This window comes from Colobus angolensis, unplaced genomic scaffold (assembly GCF_000951035.1).
Source record: "Colobus angolensis palliatus isolate OR3802 unplaced genomic scaffold, Cang.pa_1.0 Scaffold211, whole genome shotgun sequence".
NCBI lineage: Eukaryota > Metazoa > Chordata > Mammalia > Primates > Cercopithecidae > Colobus > Colobus angolensis.
This window is the reverse complement of record NW_012115278.1, coordinates 834261-844048: the sequence shown is the minus strand read 5'-3', so window position 1 is coordinate 844048 and position 9788 is coordinate 834261. Positions and strand designations below refer to the sequence as shown.

Below are 9788 nucleotides of genomic sequence, written 5' to 3'. Positions count from 1 at the left end.
AAGAAGGAAGAGGATATGATAAAATATATATGTATCTGCCCACTTGCGATCAAGAAAAAAAAAAATCAGAAACTATTAGACTAGTTAACTTTAGGGGTTGGGTGAGATTAGGGTGGAAAGAAGGGAGGAATGGAATCAGTGTAGCAAGCATGATGGGGGAGTGATATTTCTCACAATCCTAATTTTTAGAACCACAGTAATATTTCACATATACAAAATAGAGTTAAAATAATCCAAAAGGTGAGGGAACTCAAAATGGAACATAAATAGTAAAAAAAAAAAAACCCTGCCTGATTATATGATTAATGTAACCATACTGCAGAGGATAGGAAAAAAAGATAACTAACCTAAATACGTTTAGAAACAGTATGTTGACCGAACACTGTTAAGGATAAAGAAAAAAGAACTATATTTAAATACCGTGCTGTAGTTAGTGATTTCATTTTTAAATGGGTATAATTTAGAAATTCTGAAATTACTTTAAGCACATACTGCACTGAAGAAATAACAAAACATATTGTAGATACATGAAAGGTAGGTTTCTCACTGTTGAAGAAACAAATCACAAATAAGCCAAGAGGAAAGAATAAAATGAACCTTACGATGATGGATTATAATCATAACAGTATGAACTCGTGATTTTTAATAAAGATAGATATATACTATCGATAGTATTCTATATATTATTAGTATATTTAAGATAGATAAATGGAGAGAGACATTATGGGGGGGGGGTGTGTAAATGGACACATAGCTCCGAGCTCTAGGCCTAGAAACAATAAAACCCTGTTAGCAAGGAATACACTTAATCACAAGATCTTGGTTTCTAAATACTATTTCGCAATATGAAGAACCAGAACTCCTTGAGGAAATGGTTGATTACAGGCTTGGGGAAGGAAAATACAAGACAAACCTAGAACATCTTGTGATACCAGAAAATAAGAAGTGGTCAAAAAATTATGGGGTTATATTAAAAGAACACAGGGCCAACTTAAAGGAGCTCCCAATGATCGAATCCAGGAAAAAAAAAAATTGAAAATCAAACACAAATAATGATTGCAATATATAACAATCCATAAAATAAGATATGCACAAACCCACACTGATGTAAAATAACAACTGAGTACAAATAAATGGGGAAGAAGGACAGATCTTCTTTACAGTCAAATTCTAATACGTAGAGAAAGTATCACAGAAATAGAAACCATCACTAGGTTTACACCATAATCATAATTGCTGTAGGCAAGAATCTTCAATTATTACTGAAATTAGATGAAATAAAATATTTGCGTAGTCTCAAAGTATCTCCTCACAAAATATTAATTACAAAGAAAGGAAAACAGTGACTTTGCAGTGGATAAACCTGGCAGACACTACCTTAATCAAGTGATCATATTTAGTATCAGCAGAAATAAGATATTGACATCATGTACCCCAGATACGATCCACTGAAAAGGGCACACCATTACTGCTGTGTTATCTTTTGTCAAAAGTGCATAACCTTAATCTAATAATAAAAAATATCAGACAAATCCAAATTGAGGACTAGGGTACAAAATTATGGTTTAATATTTCTCAAATGTGTCAATTTAATGAAATACAAAGAAAGACTGAGGGAACTCTCCCAGATTTGTAGTCAGGAGAGAGGGCAAAGGAAACATGCCAGATAAATGCAGTAAGGGATCTTGAATTGGATCCTGGACTAGATAAAAAGGACATTAGTAGGATAACTGGAAAGACCTGAATATGGTCTGCAGATTGGTTGATAGTATTATATTAATTTCCTGACTTCCATCATTGTATGTCATGTCATTATAATGATTATATAAAATGCTAACATCCAGAAAGCTGGGTACAGAATACACAGGAACTCTACTATTTTTGCAAATTTCCTGTAAGTCCAAAATTATTTCAAAATCGTAATTTAAAAGTTGGGAAAAATACACAAATTTTACTACAGAAGATTTACAATTGGATAACTTCATGAAAAACTGGTTGCCTTCTTAAGCGGTCAAATTTCAACTTGAAGTCACAACAAAATGTCAGCTCACACCCAGTTAATAGATAAGACTGACAATTTCCAATGTTGGCAAAAATGGACAGCAACTAAAAATCTCATATCACTGGTTGGGAGTGTGAAAACTGTTCACTTCTTTAGATGACTCTCTAGCAGTTTTCTATAAGTTAAGCAAAAGTCTGTCTTATCAAACAATTCAATTTTTAGATATTTACATAAGAGATCTGCTAACATCCAAAACAGCTAAAATCTAGAAACTACTCAGGTGTCCATCAACAAGAGAATAGATAAACAAACTGCAATATGATCATTTAGAGAAATATTACAACTATAAAAAATTTTTAAAACTGCTCATATAGGGAATAGCACGGATAAATCTCAACATGATTATGATGAGTGGAAGAAGCCAGACACACACTGTGTGATTCCATTTATATTAATTTCAAAAGAGACAAAACTTATCTGTGATTGTAGAAATCACAACATTGTTTTTTTGAGAAGGTGCTTGGTTGTCAAGAGGCGGTAGGGTAGGTTCTCAAGTAATAAAAATATTCTGTCTTCTGAATGGGATAGGATTTACAACTTACTGAATTATACAATTACTATATATCAATGCATTTAACTATGTAAATTTTACTTATGGAAAAATATAAGTCATTACAAACAGGGAAGCTCCACATCTATGGATATGTAATAATCAGAAATATTAAAATATTTATATATTACATAAGCTATAAAGTTATGGAATAGTATAAAAGCATATGAGTGTGTATACATACACATTTAAAAATAAAATTGTAAAAATGTTTATAGAAGAATAAGAAGTGTTATTATTTCTCTAGCTTATTTGAAAATACTTAAAATTAACACAAAGTAAATATGGCAAAATGTTGATAATGATGGAACCAGTTCCAGTTCCTTGTATGTGCTAGTTCACTGTTCTCTTCTCCTTATACACTGTATGTTTACAATGTGTTCATAATGAAAAGTTTTATAAAATGCACAGCGGGGTAAATCTTTCATTGCCAAGAACAAGTGAATATGAATGTATTACACATGTTTAAGAATTTATTAGGAAAAGAAATAAAAGAATACAGAACCAATATATATTAGTAAATTAGAACCTTAAAAAATACTTGATAAATTATACCAAAGACCTGACTGAGGGAGAGGGAAGGGGAAGGCAAGTGATGCTAAACATCCACTAGTTAAACTTATTCATTAACAAAGGCATGGCAGAAATAACTACAACTGGAATGAAAATGAATACATAATTGAAACAAGAGAAATTTAATAGAATGATGAAAGAACACTGTATAACTTAATGCTAATGTGTTTGAAAATCTGTATGAACTGTGATTTGCTAAGATAACACAGGTTATATTTAAGACACAAAACAAAGAACAAGCAATAACCATACAAAAAAAGGAAAAGAAAAAAAAAGCTTCTAGATAGCCTCTCTTCTAACTCCAAACCACCAAAACCAAAGGAGAGTCCAGATGATTTCCTTGACGTGTTCACTTAAACACTGATAGTGAGATGAGATCTTTTTTACCCACTCTAGAACACAGTATAAGAAAATCCTCAAAATGATTAACACAACCAGAATATCTGATACCAAAACATGACAAAAATAGCACAAAAAAGAAAAATCACAGATCAATTTCACTTAGTTGCATACTTGTAAAAATTCCAAATCAAATTAAAATACCTACGATTAAGTAGTAAATTAAAAGAATAAAACATTTTTAAAACCAGTAGGGTCTGTTCATTCAAGGAATAAAAGGAAGTTGCAATAACAGTAAATTAATTCACAGTGATAAAAGTCTTTTAAAAGAACAGTAAAACAGATTCTGCAAAAAAAATTTGATTATATCTACCACCTGGTTTTGATTAAAATTCCTTACAAAATATAAAAGGTGGGAGACTTTCCTAACATAGGAGACAAAGTATTTCGCACTTAAAAATCAGCATTTTACACATTGATGATTAAGACCACCCACATCAAAATAACTTACCTATTGGGAATAAGACCTGATACCACCCCCAAGCAGAGTCCTGCCCAGCAAGATAAAACTGTAAACCAATAAATAAATTCAGTTTGCTTATCTAGGCAAATAGTTCTTCTATCATTGATAACAGCTTTCTACAGGCAAACAGCTCACCTAGAAAATGATTTGACCATCAGTCCTCACATTAAGAACCTCATCTCACTTTCCCACCAATCTTAAAGTATTGCATGACAAATTTTGCCCATTTCTAATTAGTTCCCTGCCCAGACCCCAAAGCCTCATTTCTTGATTTTGAAACATTATTAAACCCTATCAAGGTGGTGTTTTCCCTTGCTGCAGGTAAGTTTAACAAACTCAGCTTTGCTTGATCATAGCTCTTTCTGGTGGTCTTTGGGAGAAAATGACCAGCAACAATGTGCCGGTCAAACCAAAGCAGCATACCATTAAACCCTGATTAAATCAAGGGTGGGTAATATTTCCATAACTGTTTAAGTGTTCTGATAGTAACAGTCTGTGGACTTTGTCAACATAACTAAAATCGGGATCAATATGAAGGGGGGAAATAAAAACTTCAAATATTTGCAAAGGATTTAGTCTATACTTTGAAAACATCTGAAAAGCAACAAGAAACAGTAAGGTGACCACTTACCCCCAAAACAAAACAAACAAAACAAAAACTTCAGATACAAAAAATGAACAAGAAAAGCAAATGAAAAGAAAAGCTCCCATCACCAAAGTGAAAATATTAATAGTAATTAAAATTATTGAATACGAAAAGACATACCTTGTCCTTGGATACGAAGACTTACTTAATATTTTTAAAAACCATTCTCCCCTCAATTGATTTATTAAAGTTGATGAAATTGCAGTCTAAACTGTAATTTCTTCCAACGAGAAGACACATGAGACAGGTGGCAGAAGAAGAGACACACAAATCCACAGAACAAGAATGGAGCCAGTCACAGATGAGAGTACGGCATATGCGCAAGATGGCAGTACAGATAAATGGGCAATTATTGGCAACTAATCGCAAGTAATGGCAAGTAACTTGGCAACTTTAGGATTTCAAAACAAAAAAATTTCTCACGATTTAAGAATGTGAATTAAAAAAACACAAAAGAATTAGAATTTAACACAGGTGAAGGGTTTCATGGACTCAGTATATATATCTTTCCAAAAATGACATGAAGCTCAGAAGCCATAAAAGCGAACATGGTTATACTTGGACATATAACAATCATACACATTCTTATAACAAAAACAAAGTTAAAAAGTGTGTAAAAAATAGTTGCAATGGTTGACAATCCAAATCTTATTTCCCGAAATAGTAAATGAGCTCTTCGAAATCAGGAAGAGACTAAATCCTCCTCCCACCCACAAAATTGGACGTAAAGAGGAAATTAAAAAATACAGATGACTAACAAACATGAAAAAATGACCAAACTCAAAAACAAAAGAAATACAATTTAAGACAATAGTTTGGGTGATCACATTGGCAAAAATTTTAAATATTTATAAAATCCATTGTCTGTGAGGTTGTAGGAAAGCTGGCAATCTCATTCATTGCCATTGGAGGATAAAGTTGTTAACCACATTTTTGAAGGCAATCTTGCAATAATTTTCAAAATATGAAGTGTGCACATACTTAATCCCAGTAATTCAACTGATAAGTAATTTATTATGATATTATAGACAAATGCAAAATTATTGATATATAGGGAGGTTCATTGCACAGAAATTTGGTGCTAACATAAATATCTATGAGTGAGAAATGCTTAAAACATTTAATTATATTTCATCTACAAAACATTCATGTCGTCATTCAACAAATGACACAGATGTGTATGTATTACTGAAAAAGAAAAAGGCCATTGAATGAGGGCTGTTAAATGAAAGAGGTAATTTGCAGAAAAATGTGTTACAATATGGCCACACTGCTGGATCCTTCCCCAAAATGGCTTGTGTATTTGTGTGCATCTATCCACTAAAAGAATGCATGTAGTTCACTTAATAGAGGAAAACTACAGGGACAGAATTGGAAGACAGGAGGGCATTTAATTTATATATTATTTAAATATGCTTTGAATTTTTGAAAAAAATCATGCAGAGTTTCTTTTTAATATATTCTGTATTTTTCAGTTTACCATGTGGCAAATGAAAATTATAAATGTGTATTTATGGGAGCACTGAGCAATTCCACCATTTTGAGCATCTTGTGTAATATTTTATCCTCTACTGAGGCTCCTGGGATTGAGTGAAGTGGCAGCAAGGGAAACAGTCACCATGCCCCAATTAAAGTCTCATCGATGATATCCCAACATGAGCATTTCTCAGTTAAGCATTTCTTATCTGCAGGAGGTATCCACTGCAACACAGGAAAGAGAAGAGTCCCCATGCATAAGGAAGACTGTATCATTGTTTTGGTGAAGCTGGCAGTAGAAGGAATGGCACCAACTCAACAAATCCACCTCTTTGTGGCCACCACCTGCAAGGACACAGTGGGGAAAAGTGGCAAAGGTGAGAAACACATTTCCTAAGGAGTCATGGGGGTATGAAATTCCTCTTTAATCTTCCCCCTACTTGTGCTAGAACAAATATACCCACAGTACACAGAGAAAACCTCATTTCTAGCACCTGAGTCCATGATGAGGCCAAAACAATGATATTAAAACTTCCTGATGTCAAAGATGCCAGATACTGGTGCTGCTTTTCCTCCTTTCGCTGGCCTAAAAAGTAATAGCCATCAACAACCTCGGGTTTCATGTCTCTCTCTTCCCCTCTGGTTTCTTAAAGCTCTAGGTCATTCATTTATTTGATCAGTTACTTCAGACCATTCTGTCAACCTTCCAGTCTAACAGTTATGGAGAAGCTCCTGTGTCTCCTACGTACAACAATTTTCTAGCATCACAATGGATCAAACCACGAAGGAGTTCAGTTTATTAGATGACAGAAGTTAAGGAAATCCTTCATATTAACAGTAAATATACTGAGATGTAGAAAAGCCACGAAGGTATATTAAGAAAAGCTGCATCACTTAACATAATATGCAATCTCAGAATCAATTAGAATGTAATCAAACATCATCAATATTCAGAAAATTAACAGCTCAACTTCTACTAAGACATGGCTTCTCCTAGAAAGCAAGGACTATTTTAACTAACACCTTACCTTTAGTGGGTGGCCTAGGCAATGCATAGGTGAGGAGGCTTTTGTCTAAGGGGTGTTGTTTTGAGAATTTGCTGATAACATTCACTCTCAGAAGAGTTCCCAGGAAGTCATCTTCTGAGGTGAAAAAAAAAAAAGAAAAGAAAAAAAGAGAAACACCACTTCCAATGAAACAAGCAATGCAGCTGGAATCTGGAAATTCCTTCTATGCTACTCTTTTATATTGATTTAATTTAATTAACATAGTTCTGAAACCATAACCATCCAGTCCATAACTACACATTTCAATGTCAGCACATTGCATCAGGGACCTTCTCTCTTGCGCATTTCCAGACCCGACTAGATCACCTGAACCCCACTGAAAGTTATGTCTCTGTTTTTAAAATCATCTGTCTTCTACTGCTTAGTTGGTCAGGTTACTCACAAAATTACCAAGACAATCTACTTATATATCTTTTATCAATAAAAGTTTATTGAGAACCTGTTCTATGACAGGCAATCCGCAAGGTGCCTGTATCACAAAAAATGAACTGAAAAAATATCTGGACGTAAGAAATTAAAAGTCCACTGGATGAATCAATCATACAGATAAAGAGCTGAAACATAATGATCTTACGGAGGCAGATTCAGTTTTGGGCTCGGATTGCCAAGGAAGACCTGTTGTGAACACTTGCCTTTAACTCCCCAGAATGGTATCCTCCCTCAGCTGGCTATCAGATGGGTTTTCATGCTATTTAACTGGAACCAAATGTCATCAAACTCAACTCCTTCCATCCTAGGCGTTTCCTATAAATGCGCAGTTCCCTGCCCACGTACCTCCAAGGGTGTCCAAGAAACCACAGGTAGGCATGGAGAGCCACTGACCAGGGAGTAAGTTGTCAGCTCATTCTCTGGAGTTTTCTTTAATTCATTCTCTTGCTTCCTGACAAGTCAATAAACACATTTAGTAATATTTATCACGATGTGGTAGCTTAAAATTCTATTTTCAAACATACTTTCCCCAATAAAATTTTAGCTAATATTTCTAAGACAGATATTTTATAAATGTTGTTTTTATCAGATTTGAAAGTTAAGGCAAGGGCATGGACAGTTTTGCTTCCCTTCTAGGCTCTATCATCACTTGACATAAAAGAAAAAGAGAAAAAAAAATGCATCTAAAATACATACATCTGTATGTTCATATAAACCCCCCCCCACACACACACAATCTAATTTAACAATGAAACATTCAGGAAGTATGGGTATCCTGTGCTGGGAAAACATGGATGTTGCTAAGCCCTTTGTGTGTCACGTACACAAGCTTCAAATATGCACTGCCCTCCCTTTACTCTGCAAGGTCCAATGGACACAGAGAGTGGCCAGCTAATGACTACATTAGTAAGATAAAATATTCCCAATCTATTAAGACTAAGTGTTATAAAACAAAATTTACACCATTATATACAGAGCAATATGATCATGGTCTATTACCACCCAGTGAAGCCCAAGGAAATCTTCTAAGGATTCCACTGGTGAAGGACATGTTTCTAGCTCAACAATTTTTATAAGACCATCTTTACAAAAAAATACATTTCAATAATTTCTAAATATCTGGAAAGGGTGGATTAAACTAAGCTACTCTTTTTTAAAACAACAGTCTAAAATTTGCCCCCAAACAATAATCTAGTGAAAGGCAATGTTTATATGTGCAATAATCAGGACTATCCTAACCACCCTTCATTAAAAAGACATACATAAATATCTTGATCTATGATTTGGAAGAAAACATGTAATACAAAATCATTTTCAACAGCATTAATGTAACTAGAAAGCCTAGATATGATAAAATGATATATCTCTATTCAGAATAGCCTCATAACTATACAGTGGCTTACATGTGATTTACTGATCTCAGCCTTGTTGATTACCTAAGGGACAAATGTAAAACTGTGCACATCTCAAACAGATGTGCTAATACTCTCTGAAGCCATCTGCAAAACAATGCATCATAAATTTTACCAAATATATTTACAGGTCTTCAATTGTCCCGTCCCTGTCAACCATTAAGACATCTTGAAATTACAGACTCATGTAAAAGTGTAAAGTTTTAACTTTACAAAAAAAGTTAAGCCAAAAACATACAATAGTTAAAACATGCATTTGTCTTCTGAATAAAAACATATTGATACAAGGCTACTGTTTTCTTTACTTCATTCTGTTGTCTCCTGATAATTAACACATTTAGAAATATTTATCAAAATGTGGTAGTTTACAATTCTATTTTCAAACATACTTTTCCCAAAATAATTTTAGCTAACATTTCTAAGACAGATATTTTATAAATGTTTTTATATTTTATAAATGTTTTTATCACATCTACATCTTTTATCATAGAATAGCATACACGTAGTAGCTCTAGATAATCTGTGTCCAACAGAACTTTCTGTGGCAAAAGTGTTTCATAATTCCGTTCTATAATATCAATTATGTTGATAATACATGGTGTGCAGTAACTTGAGAAAAATCACTAAATGGATAAAAAGTGCAATCAGCATGTTTCAACCTGTCACTAACTGTGTTAGGGTCAAGTTCTCATTTTTTTTTTTTTTTTTTTT

General features: G+C 33.5%; 1 long non-coding RNA gene across 1 annotated transcript; it reads right to left on the bottom strand.

The window, feature by feature from the left end:
- Positions 1-3067: 3067 nt before the first annotated feature.
- On the bottom strand, positions 3068-9770 carry LOC105512410. Its single transcript, XR_001001843.1, has 3 exons — positions 8011-9770; positions 7198-7311; positions 3068-6514 (listed from the first exon to the last, which is right to left on the bottom strand). It is a non-coding gene; the product is annotated as an uncharacterized LOC105512410 (long non-coding RNA).
- Positions 9771-9788: the final 18 nt, after the last annotated feature.